We start from the raw sequence: 21,336 nt of genomic DNA, 5'->3' as shown, positions 1-21,336 counted from the left end.
TCCCCAAAAGGTGTACTTAAGCATTGTTCAACCCCTGCCCTGGGCTCTGGGCTGCTCTGGCTTCTTGAGTGGGCCTAGAGTCTCAGCACGCTGAATCGGGATCCTCAATAAAAATCCCCCTCTGCTTATTGCATGAAGCCAGTCTCTTGTGGTCTCTTCCTCTGACGTTTCGCTGGTCCCTTACAATAATTTATGAAGTAAATGAAACATAAAACCGACATAGGGAGTGTCTTCAAGGAGTTTGGGTAGTAATGCCTTAGCTAGAGTGCTCAGAAGAGACTTTAAGTACAGGTGACATTTGAGCCAAGAGATAAATGATGAGCAGTAGGTAGAACTGTGAAGAATAAATATTTGACCCAGAGGAGTGGCAACAAGCAAAGTAACAGAGACTCACAGAATGTGGCATATTTTGATAATGGAAAGCCCTCTAGTAAGGCCGAATCTTTTTTTTTTTTTTTTTTCCTTTTTTGTGGTGCTGGGGATTGAATCCACAGCCTTGGGCATGCAAGGTAAGGACTCTACCAGCTGAGCTGTTTCCCCAATCCGTAAGGCTAAATCTTAAGGCAGAAATGTCAGGACATAGATTTTCTCATCATTTCCTTAAAATAGTTATATTTTATTTTAAATATTTATTTTTTAGTTGTAGGTGGACACAATATCTTCATTTCATTTTTATGTGGTGCTGAGGTTTGAACCCAGTGCCTCACATGTGCTAGGGGAGCACTCTACCACTGAGCCACAACCCCAGCCCCTAAAATAGTTATCTTAAATAGCTCATGTATCCCATCTTAAATGATATTATCCTTTTCATTTATTAAGAATTTCCTTTTTGGTATCATAGATATACTTTTAATCTCCACTCTGAATTTCATAGAAATTACCAAACCATATCATGTCCTTCTGAACTCATTTATTTCAACTTGATGAAATGTGATCAAACCAAATGAAGTGCTTTCTCTCTAGAAATTTGTTTTGACATTTTATGAATCTGATATTTCTATCTTTTTCCTCTATCTAAATTCTCTCTCCATTTTTAGTTCTTTCCTAAAATCTATTTTATACCCTGTCTTGGTTGCTATCTCTTAGGGTTTAAATGCCAGTTCTGATGTGCTAATCATCCACTGTGGAAAATATCCAACCCACACTTAGATTCAAAGATTACGTAATATATTTAGCTTCTTTGTTCTCCTAACATCTGTCACCATGGAAATGATCTAAAATCATTAAAGTTGAACAAACTTGCTTAAATCCATACATAATAGACTATAAAAACTATATCACCCCCTTTTAGGATCCCTTGTAGTAAGGTGCTCATTTACACACTAATATTTATTGATGCCAGAGTCTGCTATAAATTTTGGAATGCACCTTTTAATAGAGCAGAGGAAAAAACAATAAGATTGCCTTCATCCACTTATATTTTTGAGAAATGAAACAGATTAAAAACTACAAATATGAGGGTCATGTGGTGGCTGGGCCAGGGAAATGGAGGCTTCAAGAGAGAGCGAGACTTGAGGGATTGGAAGTAGCACAGAGGAAGCCTTTATGAGCTTTTACAGTGAGGTGAAACAAATAGTGAAGAGAGATTCAGTTCTGATATCCAAAAACCAGATTGACCCACCCTGGTTCCTCTTATTTCAACTTGAACCCATTTGAGGTTCTTCAGATAGACCTGGAAGTAACAGATGAAGACATAAAAAAGAGGTTTTGGCAGTTGTCCATATTAGTGCATCCTAGCAAAAATCGAGGTGAGGCTGATAGAGCACAAAAGGTGCTGTGGACAAAGCATTCAAGTTATTCCTGGATCAAGAACAAAAGAAGAGGACCCTGGAGTTAACTCAGGCAGGAAAAGAATATGTGGAATACACCGTGAAAGAGCGGTAAAAAAGCAATTAGAGAAGGAAGGAAAACCTGGAAATGTAGAGGAAGATGATCCTGAGCTGTTCAAACAAGCAGTATATAAACAGACCATGAAACTCTTTGCTGAGCTGGAAGTTAAAAGAAAAGAGAGAGGCCAGAGAAATGCATGAAAGGAAACAACCAAGAGAAGAGGCGATTGAGGCTCAAGAAAAAATCAAATGAGAAAGGGAGTGGGAGACTTTGAGGAAAAGTTGAGATGGTTGGGTGGACAGCTGGCAAAACTTCCAAGCAAATATAAAGGGGAAGAAAGAGAAGAAAAACGGATCTTCCTGAGACCACCAAAATAAAAATGGAACAGCGTGAGTGACCCTCCCCGGGTCACAGCTACAGAAGCTCCCCCCAGCTCTCTCCTTCCTGCTCTAAAGGACTCATTCTTTGCCTCCCACCTCCACCCCAACATAGAGTAGTTTTTGCTTTTTAGTCTATTTTGTTTTTAATACAATTGAATACCAATCAGAATAATTCTTTTGTAAATTGAAATGAGAGGCTCTGTTTAAAAAAGACTCCTCCCACCCATTACCCTTAGAACAACCAGGATTGGGAGGTGCCTCCATTGGTGCTGCCTTCTTTCCCACAGCCTGTAACTTAATGCTTTGTACTTCACTGAATTGTGAAGTTCAGAAACTCCATGCATAGTTTGTGGAAATCATCCAATAAAAACATATTGCTTACAGTGGTGTTGCCGTGACTTCAGAGACAAGACTGGGCTGCATTAGGAAGCCCCTTTGCTTCAGTTGTTTCTGGGTGTGCCATCTTTTGAAGCCCCAAATCAGAAAAGGAAGGCAGTGTGGGAATACAGAGCAGTCACTTGATGCCCTGAAGTCCTCTGATATTTCCCATGTGCCCTTCTGTCTGACTGACCAATCACTGTGGCATGAAGGGCTGAGCCCCTTTCAAACCTGTTCCAAAGAGCTAGTCATCTTCTTTCCAGTACCATTGTGTCCTAGCCTGTCTGCATTTGTTAGTGGTAATATTCTTTATGTATAATAAATTTTTATACCCACCCCCCAAAAAAATACAAATGTGATAAATAGCTAAATTATATACCATCTTAGAATGTAATGAGAGCTATGAAAAAAATAAAAATTAAACTCATTGAAGGTTTATGAGAATATATGTATGTGCTATGTACTAAAATTGCAAAAACTATCCGGCTATGCCTATTGCAAATGATGATATTTGAGTCAACACTTCAAAAGAATATAACCTCTTTTATTTAACTCATATTGAAGTAACCAGACAACTGATCAGTGAAATTATAATTCAATATACTCAGCCAGTAGAAAATGCGTATCTGGAAGGCAGACATAAATAAGAGAATTTGCAGTTACTTTAAATGTAAGTTATAAACTCCGTTTTTGCAATCATCTTTTTCTTCGCCTGTTAGAAAATTATACCTTTTGTTTCCTTGATCTTAGATTGTGTCTCTTGCTAGAAAAATTTAAAGTTCATGGATCTCATTTCTGGATAATGAGCACTTTGTACTAAAACACCTAGATTCTTCCAATAAATTAAGAATAGGAGTTTAAGCCGAATAAACAAAGGGAAATTAAGTTCATAAGAGAAATTTCACAAATATAAGTCTATGGAACAATTATAAATTTTATATATAATAGTTTAATCAGAATATTTGGCTTCATTTCAACATCAGGTGATATCAATCACTGGAGAAAATTGTACAATTTAATTGTATTTAGTAGTATTTTTCCAATGTAGCATGTGATTTCTCAAATTAAATTTAAATGTTCTAATTCACAGCCAGGAGTGATGGCACATGCCTGTAATCTTAACTACTTGGAAGTCTGAGGCAGGAGGATGGCAAGTTCAAGGCCAGCCTGAGCAACAAAGTAAAGCCTTGTCTCAAAATAAAATTTTAACAGGGGATGAAGATATGGCATGTAGTATAGTAGTAGAGTGTTACTGGTTTCAAACCCCACTGGAAAAAAAAAAAAAACTAATATACAAGTTAAATTGAATTTTAAATTAATAATCTGATAATCTTTGTCTGAATTGTGTGTGAATAAGACAATCCAACTGACACTGTATGTTTGAGTGATGAAATCAAATAGGAACATTTTGTTATAGTAAAGATCAAAAGATTAATTCTTTATTTTGTGAATTGCTTTGCTGAGTAATTAATATTGTTTGTGTTATACACAATTGTTATTATACTTTATGTGAGTCTCAGTATAAACTTTCATGAGTTACTTCCTTAATTATTTGTTAATTATTATTATTATTTGTTAATTAATTTTGTTGTTGTTGTTGTTGTTTTGGGGATTGAATCTACGAACACTTAACCACTGAGTTAATATCTCCACCCTTTTATTTTTATTTTTTATTTTTGCTAAGTTGCTTAGGGTCTCACTATGTTGCTGACATTGGCTTTGAACTTGAGATCCTCCTGCCTTAGCTTCCTGGTCCTGTGCCTGAGATTGCAGGCATGTGCTGCCCATTAATTTTTAAAACAATTCTAGTTGTCAGTTTCAAGAGCTTTTAAAATACAGCCTGCAAGGTCAGTTCACATTTGTTTCCTGAGTTAGAGCAGAAAGTACCAAATGGCTAAGTAATTTCAGAAATGGAAAAAAATTATAAAAAATTGGAAATGTTACAATTTATTTCAATCATATTATATTAGTCAAAAATATATACAGGTAAAAAATATACTAACATTTGGAAATGATAACTTGCAATCATATTTCAATGTGGCAATCAGGAACATATTTTAATAATCTTCTAATTAACATTATTATTTTTAAAATTTCCCCAAGATTTTTGAGATAATATAATGAATAATCTCTTGCAAAAATGTAGGTTGTGGTTTATTTTAGGCTTGTCAACCATTATTGATTTATTATAATATTAATAAAAATAAGTTGAGATATTTTAGGTTTTTAAATGATGTCTTTAACAAATAGCATGACAACTTTATTCTATTCTCAATGTCCTTGAATATCCACTCTTTCTTTGGCTATACAACACATGAAATGATACTATCTATGAAAAACTATGTCATTCCTTAGAACATTTATATAAAAATTTTAAAGTTATATATCTCAATAAACTCTATGATTTGTAAGAAAGCTCATGAAAATTGAAGTTAGAAAACTTGAACCAAGAGCCTTGTTGGATTTAATATAATATATATTATAATTTACATATGTAGTTACATATACATATGCACACACACACATTTCTTTTTACACAGAAAATGATGGTTTACCAATGGTCTTTTCTAATTGAAGCTAGTCAAATTGAAACTAAAGCTCATATGAAAAAAAAAAATGTGCAAGCACAGCTGGGCATATACCGAAAGGGTAAAGATATAAGGAAGTCAATAGTCTTTGCAGATATTACATCATACCATAAAGACTAATTAAAATAATGTGTCATTGGCATACAAATAGTGTAGTGAATTCAGAATAGACTGACTCATATAGGCATGTAATATATAATAAATAATAATATAAGAACTATACACATACATGATTACTACTGTTCAATTACTTGATTGTAATTTAACATGTATTATATTACCTTTGCAAAAAGAAATGCAAAGATTTTTTTTCCAGACATCTGGATAGCTATTTAGAGAAAAATGGATAAGTGCCTCTTATGTTCACTAGCTTTTTTATTTTCTATTTTAATTCATTGACCCTGTCATTTGCTGTCTTCTATAATAATGCATTTTTCTTAACTTTCTTTAGTTTTTTCATTGGTCATTAACTCAACTTCACTTTTGTTTCTAAACAACATTATTCTATTTAAAATTTTGACCCAATTTTAAGATACATTTCAGAAATGGTTAGCTAATATGTTATAAACCAGGCAAAAACAACTAATAATATCCAAATAGAAATACCACATATTTAATCAGTGCTCAACAATGAACATTGTATTTAGGGATATTTTATTAGTTACATGAAAAAATGATATATTTTATACAGTCTAATTGAAATTGTGCACTATTTCAAAGTTGCAGTGTAATTTAAAAATTGAAAATCTGTCAGTTTCAAGTAAACTTTAAGCAATACATTTGTAAAACTGCTTGTGCCCTTGACATTCATCTCTCTTTGCTAAGGTTTATTTCTCATGTTCTTTTTCTGTATAGCTTATCCTAAAAGAAATATTAATGTCCATAGAGTTTGAATAAGAGCTTACCATGTCATGGATTCTGTTTGGTTTGCATTAGACAGTCAGGATTCTACTTTGTGCTTCTGTTTGTTTGAACCATATTATTAACAATACTGTCCTAAGAGTGCTACAATGATTCTATTATTTAGGAATAAAAGAGAAATAAGAAACTACAATATCAAGACAGCCTCACATTATTCCTTCCTGAAATGCTAACACCGTACTCCATTTTTATTCATTGCTGAAGATTAGAAATAGGAAATTAAAAGAATAAGATTTACATTATATGTGGAAAAATTGTAGAAAAATATCACTGAAAGCCATCATTAACATATAAGGATATATTTTTGTTGAAGACACTAACTTGGAGCAGTTTGGCTTTTTCTGCTAATTTTAATTACTGCCTTTGTGAGCTCCTTTATAACTGCCAAATTTTCAAGTAATGATGTGTTCTGTGATGGCAGTCATCAGGTTGTCATTCATTTTGTGAAGTTTAAACTAATTGGCAGTGCTTTCAAGAGCAGCTTGTGAAAAAAAATTTCTTTAGATAGATGTGTTAGCAGTGGGGGAAAAAAAAGCCTCAAACTGTCCAGCAAACAGATGGTTCAATATAAATAAAATAAATTGCATGTTTACCAAGCTGCATGCATTGCCCTGCCATGTGGATGAAGAAAACATTAGAAAATGCTTTTTAAGTATCCAAGGCTTAAAGATATGAATACTGAACATAATTTTAACACATAACATAGCTATGGATCTTTATAAAAATAGAGCAAGTATGTAGACAATTTACTATGAGAATCGTATGAATGTCATGTAGATATCAAAACGTTCTGGAAGTTTATATTGTTCCCAGTACTTCACATAGGTCCATCAGATACATATACCAGGCCTGTAAGTGACGCAAGATAGTTACTGATCGTTCATTTAACTAAAGTCATCCAGAAGTGCATTGTACTATTCTACCAGGAACAAGAAGAGAGAGAGTGCAGTTACTTATAGGGAAGAATCAGCGCCAGGAGGTACCTGCGCTCACATGTGTTCCTTGTGTTCCTTGTGTTAACTGTGTCCCAATTGCCTACAGTGAGCTCCATTTACTGATCAAAATTCCATTCACTGAGAAACTATTTTTTTTTAATGTGAAACTTAAGGAAAACATTAGCAGACCAATCACTGGTGGTGGTTCTCCAAGTGAGGTCTCATTCATAGTATCATTAACTGGGATTAGAAATGCAAATTACTGAGCTTCAACCTAAGTTTTTAGTGTTATAACTTTGGGAGTGGGCCCAGTATCTGTTCTTTAATAAGCTCTTTGGATTATTGTGATACAAGCTGAATTTTAAAAATCATTGTCCTACAACAAAATCAAAGTCAACAAAGAAATTTAAAATTCTTCTAGAAAATAATGAACACAACACTGCATAAAACTTTGAGCACTGAAATCTGTACCAAGAGGACAGTTTATGTACTCAACTCGTTTTCTTTTTTTTTAGGCTCAGTTTCTTAAAAGGCTCATATTTGCTATTTTACAATTATAATTTATATTTTAAATATTTAAGGAAACATAAATTCTTATAGAAAGAATCATATCCCCAAATATTCTTAGAAATATAGCAAATGTTTATGTCAATATGCGTAACAGGATATACACATCTACACATGTACACACATACTTACATGTGTATGTATCCACACATGAATGTACACATGTGTATTTTGCATTTAACCTGAAAATAAATCAAGCTTGGTTATTAATACATAAATAAATATAAAGAATGCTATTTGTTAAAATGGAGTTTATGTAGGCACAAGATACATAATGTAAATAGAACTCAATTTTAATTCCCCAAATGCTATTTTTTCTATACCTTTTCCTCCTAATTAAACATTGAATTAAATTATAATTTATGGTCTCAGATTTCCTGAGAACAAGTCACCTATCATCTATCTTTCAGAATAATCTAGGCATTATCAGAGTATGGGTAATTCAAGAAAATGAATCTAAGATAATCTTTACTCAAGTTTTAACTTGAATGTTAAAATGTTGAACATTTTTTGATGTTGAATTTTTCAAATGTCGAAAAAATCTGGTTACAAAATATGTACTTTTTGTGTCCAGGAGAATGTGCAGTGTTACCAAATATATTTTCCTTGGCAGTTGTTGTCTATTTAAATAATAGTTGCTCTCTATATGGTCTGCTTTTGAGGTCCAATGTGTCAGAAGACTGGCTTGTGAGACTAGACATTATCTGTACACGAATAACTTTAAATATATTTTTTTCTGTGTAAGTGCTGAGAATTGAACCCAAGGCCTTCTGAAAGCTAAGTACAAACTCTTTCACAACTTATGCCCAAGCCCTGTATATAAAATATTTTGAGATATAGAATATACATCTACTATGCTTACATTAATAGAATATTCCCAATTTTGCCACTTTGTTATTGGTACTAAATCACAAGGAATGTTTAATATATGGAACACAATTAGCATAATAGGAAAAATAAATCCTCTTTGTGTAAGAACTAATGAATGTTTCAAATTTTAAATTATCTTTTGAGTTATAAAAAGAGTAACTTACCTATATTAATTAAAATCGCCATGAATATAAAAAACAGTTACAAGAGCAATTTAGGTGACTAATGTCATTATATAATACAAGTTATGACATATTTAAATAATTAGAAATTTAATAGAAAATCTGATAAGTATAACTGGCACATTATCGGTATGTTGTCAAAACTCAATATATTCCAAAGAATATTAAGAAAATGGAAAATGTGACAGAATTTTGATTCTTTACATATTTTTCTTTCATCTCTAATTTTATGACATAGCACTGCCTGCACAGTTAGTAAACTATAAAATTAGTAAATTAGAATTTCAGTTAAGTAGCAAATTAATAAAATTCACAAAATAATCTAAAGCATAAAATAACTTTCTTAAGTTATCTGTCACACTGATTAGATAACAGGACAAGTTGTAAAGAATAAGAATGCATGCCTCTGCTAGTTTTTGGTGTAGCCTGTGAATAATAAATTCAAATGCACTGAAGTTGTTATCTGAATTAAACATACTTCAAAACTTATCAAATTATTTATATTTTATATAAACTTATTTTAACTGATACACAAAACCATAAAATTGTACATATTTGTAGAAAACTGTGTGATGTTCTGATATACATATACATTCAGTAATGTTTATACCAGGGTATATGTTTAAGTTAAATACTGCAATTCTGTGTTCAAAAGAAAATACTCTTAATTTGTTTACTGTCTTCTTTTCCTGTTAAGAATATTGTGGTGTTAAATTTTCTTTAAGTACTATGGAAAGATAAAAACTTTTAAAGCAATAAATGAATATCAATTTAAAATAAACTTTCCAATAGAAAAAAATAGAAGAATATTATTTTCAAGATGGATGTATGAGAAAAGGATGAAGTTTTAAATTAACACAGTTGGTCAATTAAACATGTTTTTAATTTAATATAACAAATTTGGTTAAATCTTAATAAAATATAAATGTATGTACATATATTTCATATTTGTATATATGTGTATATATGCACATAAAAATACTTCTTTAAAACCTTGATATAGATATTAATGATATCAATATTTCATGGTTGAAATATAGCCAGTTTTGAAAAGTCATCCTCATTTTGTCAACCATCTATCCATAACAAATTTTTTTTTCCCGACTAAGTGAATTAGCTTTACATATTGTCTTCCCATTAATGGTCAAAATCTGTGTGCAATTTTCCCACAGAATTGATGGGTTCATATGCCCATCACAGATGGTGGTAATATCACTATCAATGACAATGGAGTCACTCAGTTTGACTGAATATTATGTCTAAACCACCCAGCAAACTAAAATGACATCCTGTCAATTTCTACATCTTACATATGATCAACAATAGGCTATTACAGCAATAATTAAGCAATAACTCCTCATTGAAATGGGAATGCTATTAAATCTAGACAGCAAGGGGAATGTAATAGTGAAAGACTGTAAACTAAAGTGCCTTTCATTTAACCAGGAGTTAAATGTTTAAAGATCAACTAAGGTAATACCAAGAATCCCAATTATTCCCAAAATCTCCACAAAAATTTTGACATAAATAGTATTTGTTCATGTATATTAGTTTAATATTATTTCTAATAAATTTTAATTCATTAATATGGAAATATTTTCACCAATGGATGTTTTTCATACAAATTTGGATTTATATATAAAAAATAAATTGAAAAAGAATGTTCTCACTCAATATTGGTTAGGAAAGGAACTGAGAAAAAGTGTGTTATTTATGTATATACTCTTAAACTGGTCAGTGAACAAAATATTGAATTGCATTTAACCATACTATCCTCCAATATAATGGTCACTGAATTTAGGAAATTATAATCTGTTTTTCATTAAGTCCTTATCCTGCCATGGTTAGTTGTAAAGCATTATAAATCAAACAACTAAATAGAAATATTAGCCAAAATCACAGTTCTCAGGAACTATCATCAGCTAAGATCAAATACTCAACTTAAATTTTGTATTTTCTGAAAAAAGAGAAAGGGAAATTAAGTAAATTGCTTAGATTAACATACAGGAATATCTTCCTATGCATATATAAAATACCAAAGTTCATACTTTGTACTGTAACTCAGCTTTTCATTACCGGAACAATATACCTAAGATAAATTAACTTTAAAAAGAGGAAAGATTTTGGTTCACAGTTTCAAGGTTCTTTGTGTATATGTGTATACATATATACACATATACACACATGTATATTTATATATATATATATATTTATTTATTCATTTATTTTTTAATTATTGGTGTTATAGGTGGGCACAATATCTTTATTTTATTTTATGTGGTGCTAAGGTTCGAACCCAGTGCCTCACACATGTTAGGCTAGTGCTCTACCTCTGAGCCACAATCCCAGCCCCACGGAGGTTTATTTATTTATTTATGTTGTTGTTGTTTTTGTAGGTGGACACAATACCTTCCTTCCTTCCTTTCTTTCTTTCTTTCTTTCTTCCCTCCCTTCATTCCTTCTTCCTTTCTTTTTCTTTTCTTGTTTTTTTTTTTTTTTTTTTGTAGTGCTAAGGATTAAACCTAGTGCCTCATACATGCCAGGCAAGCACTCTACCACTGTGCCACAAACCCAACCCCAGTTTTGAAGTTTTGGAGTTTTTGGTCCATATTCTATCAACCCATTGGACTGGCGAGGAAGTACAATCTTGCTGGAGCATGTGGCAGAGGAAGCTGCTCACCTCATAGATAGAGAGGAAACAAAGAAATAGGAAAGATCAGGATTTCTACTTCACCTTTGTAGGGCCTGCCTCCAATCACCTAAGATTTCTTACTAGACCCCCACCCGCTGAATGTTCTACCATCTCCTAATAGTAGCAGGCTAAAGACACACCTGAACTTTTGTGGGAACACCTAAGATACAAACGGTTAAAAAAAGCGGGGGCTGGGGCTGAGGCTCAGCGTTTGTGCACTTGCCTGGCATGCATGAGGCACTAGGTTCAATTCTCAGCACCACATATAAATGAATAATAAATAAATAAATAAATAAAGTCTATCAACAACTTAAAAAATATTTTTAAAAAAGATACAGACTATAGCACAATTCACACAATTTATTCTTTTGTTTGTTCAGTAAGATATTGGCCATTCTGTGTTTTTTATATTTCCAAAAAAGTTACAAAAAAACTCCTTTTCTCTAGTTCTTTGAAGAATTTAACTGATATTTTAATGGGAATTCTATTGAATTTTTATAACACATTTGGTAGTATTGCCATTTTGACAGTATTAATTACGCTTACCCATGAACATAAGCAGTCTTACCATTTTCTAAGGTCTTTTTCAATTTCTTTTTTCACTGTTTGATAGTTTTTACCTCCTTGATTAGATTTATTCCTAAATATTTTGTTTTGTTTTTGAGAATACTGTGAACAGGATAGGTTACCTGATTTCTTTTTCGACAGATTCATTATTGAAGTGTAGGAAAAATATTAACCTTTGTTTATTGATCTTTTTTACTGATACTTTGCTGATCAACATATAATAATGGAGTGTGGCTTGGCATGAAGGTGCATGCCTATATTTCCAACAACTTTGGAGGCTGAGATAGGAGGATTGCAAATTCAAAGCCAGACTCAGAAAATTAATCATGTCCTCATAAATACAAGGAGACCCAAACTCAACTGAAAATAAAAGGACTGGGGCCAAATCTGCCTATGCTGACCTATGCAAGAGCCCAGGCCCAGGGTAGGCCCAGGTCCATCCTGCCACCAGGATACCCATGTAGTAACTCAGGAGTTGAGCCAGGACTGCCTCCACGGACTGGCAGACCATGGCCAGAGCTCGGACCCTGGCTAAGATCCATGTACACTGACCTGGCAGGAGCCCAGGCCCACAGTAGGCCGGGCTCTAGACTCTCACATAACCTTGGAGCCCAAGCCTAACCCACATTCATCTTGGGACACAGCAGCTGTCACCATAGCTTTCTGCGCACAGTACCCTCTATCTTTCAACAACAGACAGGGCCTAGAAGCAGCTGAATCTAGGAGCAGGCATACCAAAGCCAGTGTAAGGCTCACCCTTTCAGCCTCGTCTCTGAAAGACATTGCATCCATCGTGGGGCACATTCACTACTACCTCTAGTTACCTCCACTATTGCCACCAACACCTTTAGTTGCAGTAGCATCCATCATGGGACACTGGCAGGGTTTGGAAGCCCAACACCAAGGTGAGATACAGATAATCTGCATGGATACTATAAGATTATAAGGCATAAACTGTGATACCTCAGATCCACACTACAAAAAAAAGACACATAAACAACATGAAAAAACAAGGGAGGAAAGTGCCTCAAACAAGCCAGGATATTACAATAATAGAAGCCATGAACAGTGCAGTTGATGAAATGTCAGAGAAGGAGTTCAGAATGTTCACAACTAAAGTGATCTGTGAATTGGAGAATGACATAAATGAGCAAATTTGGGCAAAAATTGATCACTCCAAGAAAGAGATAAGAGAGCAAATACAAGCAAACCTTGATCACACTGACAAAGAAATAAGGGAGCGAATACAGGTAGCAAAAGATTACTTCAAGAAAGAGAGAGACTCTGAAAAAAAAAAAAAAAACAACAGAAATCCTTGAAATAAAGGATACAATAAATCAAACATAAAAACTCAATAGAAAGCATAACCAATAGACTAGATCACTTGGAAGAAAGAATGTCAGATAATAAAGACAAAGTATACAATCTGAAAAATAAAGTTAAAAACTCAGTAAAGATGGTAAGAAACCATAATCAGAACATCCAAGAATTATGAGATAGCATCAAAAGACCAAATCTAAGAGTTAGTGAAATACAGGCAGTCACAGAGTTTCAAAGCAAAAGAAGGAACAATCTCTTTAATGAGGTAATATCAGAAAATTTCCCTAACAAGAAGAATGAAATGGGAAATCAAATACAAGAAGCTCTTAGGACACCAAATGTACAAAATTGTGTACAACAGATCTACACCAAGGCATATTATAATGAAAATGCATAGCATACAGAATCAAGATAGAATCTTAAAGGCCACCAGAGAGAACAATCAGACCACATACAGGCAGAGACCAATTCAGATCTCAGTAGATTTTTCAACCCTGACACTCAAAGCCAGGAAATTCTGGAACAAACAGGAACAATCAGGCATAACCTGGAACAACCAAGCTCTGAAATAAAATGAATGCCAATCAAAAAATCTTACATCCAGCAAAATTCAGCTTCAGATTTGATGATGAAATAAAAGCCTTCCATGATAAATGAGTTAAAAAGAATTTACAACTAGAAAGCCTGCATGACAAAACATCCTTAGCAAAATACACCATGATGAGGAAACAAAAAATAAACAACGAAAATCAGCAAACAGAGGTATTACACTAAAGGAAAAACTACTCAAAGGAAAAACTAAGTCAAGTTAAATAACTAACTTAAACAAAAATTGCTGGGAATACAAATTATGTCTCATAATAACCCTGAATGTTAATGACCTAAATTCACCGATCAAAAGACATAGACAAGCAGATTGGATTAAAACAAAAGAGCCAACAATATGCTGCCTCCAAGAGACTCATTTCAAAGAAAAGACATCCACAGATTGAAGGTGAAAGGTTGGGAAAAATCATACCACTCCCATGGACTATGAAAGCATGCAGGACTTTCCATGCTCATATCAAATAAAGTAGACTTCAATCTAAAGTTAATCAAAAGGGATAAAGAAGGACACCTCATAACTCAAGGGAACCATACACCAACAAGATATATATTTATACCAATTATAAATATATTTGCCCCAAACAATAGAGCATTTATGTTCATCAAACAAACTTTTCTCAAGTTCAAGGGTCAAATAGACCACAACACAATAATTCCGGGTGACTTTAACACACCTCTTTCAGCACCTGATAGATCTTCCAAACAACAGCTGAACAAAGAAACTATAAAACTCAATAAAACAATCAATAACTTAGACTTAACTGACATAAAATATTTCATCTTTCAACAAGTGAATACAATTTCTTCTCAGCAGCACATGGATCCTACTCTAAAATAGACCGTATATTATGCCACAAAGCAACTCTTAGCAAATATAAAAAAGTAGAGATATTACCCTGAATTCCATTAGATCATAATGGAATAAAATAAAAAATCAAAGATAAAATAAAAAATAAAAGCTACTTTAACAGCTAGAGAATAAATAATATGCTACTGAACAAAAAATGGGTTGCAAAAGACATCCAGGAGGAGATTATAATATTCTTAGATGTAAATGAGAACACTGCTACAATGTATCAAAATCTCTGGCACACTATGAAGGCAGTACTAAGAGGAGAGTTCATTGCATGGAGTTCATTCCTTAAAAGGATATAAAAATTCAACAAATAAATGACCTGATATTACATCTCAAAGCCCTCGAAAAAGAAAAACCAACACCAAAAGCAGTAGAGACAGAAATAATTAAAATTAGCCGAAATCAATGACATCAAAACAAACCAAAAAAATTGAAAAAATTGACAAAACAAAAATTTGGTTCTTTGAAAAATATAAATACAATTGACAAACTCTTAGTCATGCTAATAAAGAGAAGGAGAGAGAAAACTCAAATGACTAACATAAATGATGAAAAAAGAAATATCACAGCAGACATTACAGAAATACAGATGAGGATTATAAATTATTTTTAAAACCTGTACTCCAAAAAAAAAAAAGAAAGAAAAAATCATATGACTCTAGGCATCAACAAATTTCTAGAGTCATATGATTTGCCCAAATTGAATCAGGATGATATACACAATTTAAACAGATCAATTGTAAGCAACAAAATAGAAGATAGCATCAGATGCCAACCAACCAAGAGGATCCCAGGAATGGATGGAGAGACAGCTGAGTTACACAATACCTTTAACAAAGAATTAATACCTATACACTTCAAATTACTTCATGAAATAGAAAAAGAGGAAACACTTCCAAACTCATTCTATGAGGCCAATAACACCCTGATTCCGAAAAAGGCAATGACACATCAAAGAAAGAAAATTCCAGACCAATATTTCCAATGAACATAGATGCAAAAATTCTCAATGAAATTCTGGTAAATCGAATACAAAAACATATCAAAAAGATAATGCACCACGATCAAGTGGGGTTCATCCCAGGGATGCAAATGTGGTTCAACATTAGGAGATCAATAAATAAAATTCATCACATCAATAGACTTAAATATAAGACTCATATGATCATCTCAATAGATGAAGAAAAAGCATTTGACAAAATACAGCACCCCTTTATGTTCAAAACACTAGAAAAACTAGGGATAACAGAAATATATCTAACATCATAAAAACTATCTATGCTAAGCCCAGGCCAACATCATTCTAAATGGAGAAAAATTGAAGGCATTCCCTGTAAAAATTGGAACAAGAGAGGGATGCCCTCTTTCACCACTTACTTCTATTTAACATAGTTCTTGAAACACTGACCAGAGCAATTAGAAAGATAAAAGAAATTAAAGGGAGACAGATAGGAAAAAAAGAACTCAAATTACCAATATTTTCCAACAATATGATTCTATACCTAGAAGACCCAAAAAGTTCCTCCAGAAAACTGCTATAACTAGTAAATTAATTCAGCAAAGTTGCAGGATATAAAATCAACACCCATACATCAAAGGCATTTCTGTATATCAGTGACAAATCCTCCGAAAGGGAGAGGAGACATTTACAATAGCCTAAAAAAAAAAAAAAAAAAAAAAAAAAAAAAACCTTGGGAATCAACTTATCAAAAGAGGTGAAAGGCCTCTACAGTGAAAACTACAGAATGCTAAAGAAAGGAATTAAAGAAGATTTTAGAAAATGGAAAGATCTACCTTGCTTGAGGATAGGCAGAATTAATATTGTCAAAATGACCATACTCCCAAAAGCACTATACAGTTTTAATGCAATTCCAATCAAAGTCCCAATGACATTTCTCATAGAAATAAAACAAAGCAGTCATGAAATTCTTCTAGAAAATAAAAGACCAGAATAGCTAAAGCAATCCTTAGCAAGAAGAGTGAAGCAGTTGGCATCACTCTAGAAGATCTTAAACTATACTACAGAGCAATAGTAACAAAAACAGCATAGTATTGGCACCAAAATATACTTGTAGACCAATGGTACAGAATAGAAGACACAGAGAAAAACCCACATAACTACAGTTATCTTATATTAGACAAAGGCGTCAAAAACATATATTGGAGAAAAGATAGCCTCTTCAACAAATGGTGCTGGTAAAACTAAAAATCCATATGCAACAAAATAAAATTACACCCCTATCTCTCACCATGCACAAAACTCAACTCCAAAGACAAGGACCTAGGAATAAAACCAGAGATACTGAACCTATTAAAAGAAAAAATAGGCCCAAATTTCCATCATGTTAGATTAGGCCTCAACTTCTTTAATAAGAGTTTGACAGTGCAAGAATTAAAACCAAGAATCAATAAATGGGATAGATTCAAACTAAAAAGCTTCTTCTCAACAAAAGAAACAATCAGTGAGGTGAATAGGGAGCCTACATTTTGGGAGCAAATTTTTATCACACACAAATCCAATAGAGCACTAATGTCTAGGATATTTAAAGAACTCCAAAATCTTAACAACAACTACAACAAAAAACAAATAGCCCATCCAATAAATGGGCCAAGGAACTGAAGAGACACTTCTTTGAATCAATAAATATATTAAAATGTCTAGCAATTAGAGAAATGCAAATTAAAACTACTCTAAGATTTTATTTTAGTCCAGTCAGAAAGAATACAAACAACAATAAGTGTTGGCAAGAATGTGGAGAAAAAGACACACTCATACATTGCTGGTGAGACTGCAAATTGATGCAGCCAATACAGAAAACAGTATGATGAATCCTTGGAAAACTGGGAATGAAACCACCTTTTGACCCAGCTATCCCCCTCCTCGGTCTATACCCAAAGGACTTAAAAACAGCATACTACTGGGACACAGCCATATCAATGTTTAGGGCAGCACAATTCATAATAGCTAAACTGTGGAATCAACACAGAGACCATTCAGTAGATGAATGGATAAGGAAAATGTGGTATATATATATACACAATGAAATATTACTAGCAATAAAAGAATAAAATCATGGCATTTGCAGGTAAATGGATGGAGTTGTAGAATATAATGCTAAGTAATTTAGCCAATCTCAAAAAACCAAATGCTGGATATTTTCTCTGATATAAGGATGCTGATTCATAATGGAGTTTGAAGTGAACATGGAAAGATTAGGACAAACGGGAGGAAGAGGAAGGGAGGAGCTATGGGGAGAGAAACGATGCTGTAATGAGATAGACATCATTACCCTAAGTACATGTATGAACATACGAATGGTGTGAATCTACTTTGTGTACAACCAGAGATATAATAAGTTGTGCTCTATATGTATAATATAAATTGTAACTCATTCTGCTATCATATATAACAAATAAAAAATTTAAAAAATAAATTAAAAGGCCTGGGAATGAATCTTTAAACCCTGTCTCCCAGCCCTGTCTCCCCGTAAAATATTGTTGTGTAGATGATAGTCTGAAACATTATTACCAAACTTGAAGTGGGGAGATGGCCAAGCTTCAGCTTCAGGGGCAGCCCCACCTCAGGGGCTTCCCCCCAAAACATGTGCAACCCACAGACACCCCTCTCCCAATGCACACCCACTACTCCACACCTCCTAGATAGCATCATCCTTGCCACTCCCTGGGGGCCCTGCCCATCTGAGTCAAAATCCATAGTTTGAAAGTTGGTCCTAGGAAGGTCTGTGGGATGGCTTGCTAGGAAGTAGCTTGGTGAGCAAAGGGCCTCCATGGGCTCCCACTCAGGCCCCTCCTCCCCCTGGAGCCACACAGCTTCCAACATGTACCTGGGGCATGACAGTCCAAGCATAAGGAGTCAAAACCTACCTTGGCATAGACTTTCTAACAACACTCACCCCACATCTTGGAAACCACAGAGCCCAGGGCTCTCCTTTGAGAGCATCAGCCAGGCTGCAGTTCCCCTCTACCTCATTTCTTGGGTCAAGAACCTAGAAAGTCAAGAAAAGTAAAGTTCCCAGAGATTCTCAGATTGCCCTGGAGAAACTCCAAAGGAAAGGAACTGTGAGTGTCAGGGTCTAGCAGGTGGGCTTAGGGACCAAGAAGGAGTCTCAGCTTCACCCCACCCCACCAGCCCGAAGGTCCATCACTTGAGACTTTGGTTTACCAACTCACTTGTGTCCCAGGGGTGCACAGAGGGTGATGTTACAGTTCCTGGCACAGCCCTGGTTGAAGGGGTTGTCCCCCTGAAAGAACTGGCTCTGAATGGAGATGGAAATCGGAAGAGGAGCTCAGAAGCAGCAGAAATGGGCAAGGCCATCTCCCAGTGACCCTCCCTAAGTTGGTCAGCTAAGCCAAGGCTTCACCCAGGACTGGAGCAAGACTCCAAGGCCAGGGAAGCCCAAGAGTGACCCTGGGCCTCTTGCCTTTCCAGGGTCCTAGGAAGTGTGTCCTCCCCCACCCCCCTTGTGAGCAGCTCTCCCCAGACACTGCTGACTCTGCACCCACCCCTCCTGCCTTCTCAGGGCTCCTCTTCCCCTTGTGCCTCCCTGTGCAGCATCCTTGCTCTGTCTCCATTGGCCACACCTGTCTTCCCACCATGTTCTTCCAGATGCCTTATAAGCTCTTCCTTATGCTGCTTCACAACTGCTCCAAAGACAATGTCAGCACCACACTCTCACTTCACTTTCCCACCTCTCATTTTTTCCTAAACATGTGCCTTCACTGAATTTCACTATCCAGGAAAGCAGTAACAGTGGGAATGCCCAGTCCTATTTTCCTAGTCAAAAATCACATGGCCCAGGAGAATCTGGGCTGAAGGCCTTCAGTACAAAAAGTAGTAAAGGTCAAGCTCAAAGGTCAAATCCTCCCTTGAAAACTGACTGCCTTCTCGTCTCTCTTATTCCACTTTCTCCTTTCCCTCTTCATCCATCCACCTTGCCCAATCTCCTCTCAACCCCCAGACTAGGTTGAGTCTCACTCAACACAGTTTCTATAACTTTAGCTAGCAAATATTCTGTCACACTGGGAAGTGGGCCAGCAGTATGTGTCCATCCCCAACTCTCTGATGGCCTACACAAGAAGACTGTGATCTTTGACACTATTCTCCACTAGAATAAACTGGGATTACACATGAGGACAGCTCTAGAATGTCCCAACACGTCCAAAAAGCAACATGAACCATTGTGCTCTATGAGGTTCTGCCTCATTTAATGTGTTCACAGAACTTAAGAAACTAGCATCATGCCAGGTTCAGTAGTGCACGTCTGTAATTCCAGTGACTTGGAAGGCTGAGGCAGGAGGATTTCAAGTTCAAGGCCAGCTGCAGAAAGTTAGCAAGACCCTCAGCCATATAGTGAGACCCTATCTCAAAACAAGATATAACAAGAATTGGGGATACAGCTTCACTGGTAAAGCACCTCTGAGTTCAGTCCCTAGTACCAGAAAAAAAAATAACTAACAGCAGAGTATAATAAGATAGTGCCCCACGATCAAGTGTGGTTCATTTCAGGGATGCAAGGTTGGTTCAGCATACAGAAATCAATAAACATCACATCAATAGACATAAAGACAAGAATCATATGATCATTTCAATAGATTCAGAAAAAGCATTTGACAAAATATAGCACCCCTTCATGTTCAAAATACTAAAAAAAACTAGAGATAGTAGGAACATACTTCAACATTGTCAAAGCTATATATGCTAACCCAAAGGCCAACATCACTAATAAATGGATAACAATTGAAAGCATTCCCCCTAAGAATTCACGAAGGATGCCCTCTTTCACCACTTGTATTCAACATGGTCCTTGAAACACTAGCCAGAGCAATTAGAAGGATAAAAGAAATTAAAGGGATATGAATAGGAAAAGAACAACTCGAACTATCACTATTTGCCAAAAACATGAATCTATTGAGAAGATTCAAAACATTCCACCAGAAAACTTCTAAAACTAATCAATAAATTCAGCAAAGTAGCAGAATATAAAATTAACACCCATAATTCAAATACATTCCTATACATCAGTGATGAATACACTGAAATAGATAAAAAATATCCCATTCACAATGACCTTAAAACAGAGCAGAACAAACAAACAAAATAATCTGTGGAAATCAATCCAACAAAAGCAGTGAAAGACGTCTACAATGAAAACTATAGAACACTAAAGAAAAAAAAAATTGAAGAAGGTCTTTGAAGATGAAAAGCTCTCCCATGCTTCTGGATAGGCAGAATTCACATTGTCAAAATGGCCATACTATCAAAAGTGTTATACAGATTTAATGCCATTTCCATTAAAATCCCAATGACATTCTTCACAAAAATAGAAAAAGCAATCATGAAATTCATTTGGAAAAATAAAAGACCCAGAATAGCCAAAGCTATTGTCCTTAACAAGATAAGAGCCATAGTAACAAAAATGGAATGATATCGGCACCAAAATAGACTCAAAGGCCAATGGTACAAAGAAAAGACAGAGATAAGATCACATAAACACACTTATCTCAAACTAGACTTAAGTCACCCAAAATATGTATGGATAAAAGATAGCCTCTTCAACAAATGATGCTGTGAAAACTGGATATCCACATGTAGCAAAATGAAATTAAACCCCTATCTCTCACCC

At 34.7% G+C, this 21,336-nt stretch overlaps 1 pseudogene; it reads left to right on the top strand.

Moving 5' to 3' along the window:
- Positions 1-1,485: 1,485 nt before the first annotated feature.
- LOC143409014 (dnaJ homolog subfamily C member 8 pseudogene) lies at positions 1,486-2,227 on the top strand (annotated as a pseudogene).
- Positions 2,228-21,336: the final 19,109 nt, after the last annotated feature.

Source organism: Callospermophilus lateralis, chromosome 10 (genome assembly GCF_048772815.1).
Source record: "Callospermophilus lateralis isolate mCalLat2 chromosome 10, mCalLat2.hap1, whole genome shotgun sequence".
NCBI classification, from domain to species: domain Eukaryota; kingdom Metazoa; phylum Chordata; class Mammalia; order Rodentia; family Sciuridae; genus Callospermophilus; species Callospermophilus lateralis.
Note: the sequence above shows the minus strand (reverse complement) of the source record. Positions and strands in the feature narration are given on the sequence as shown.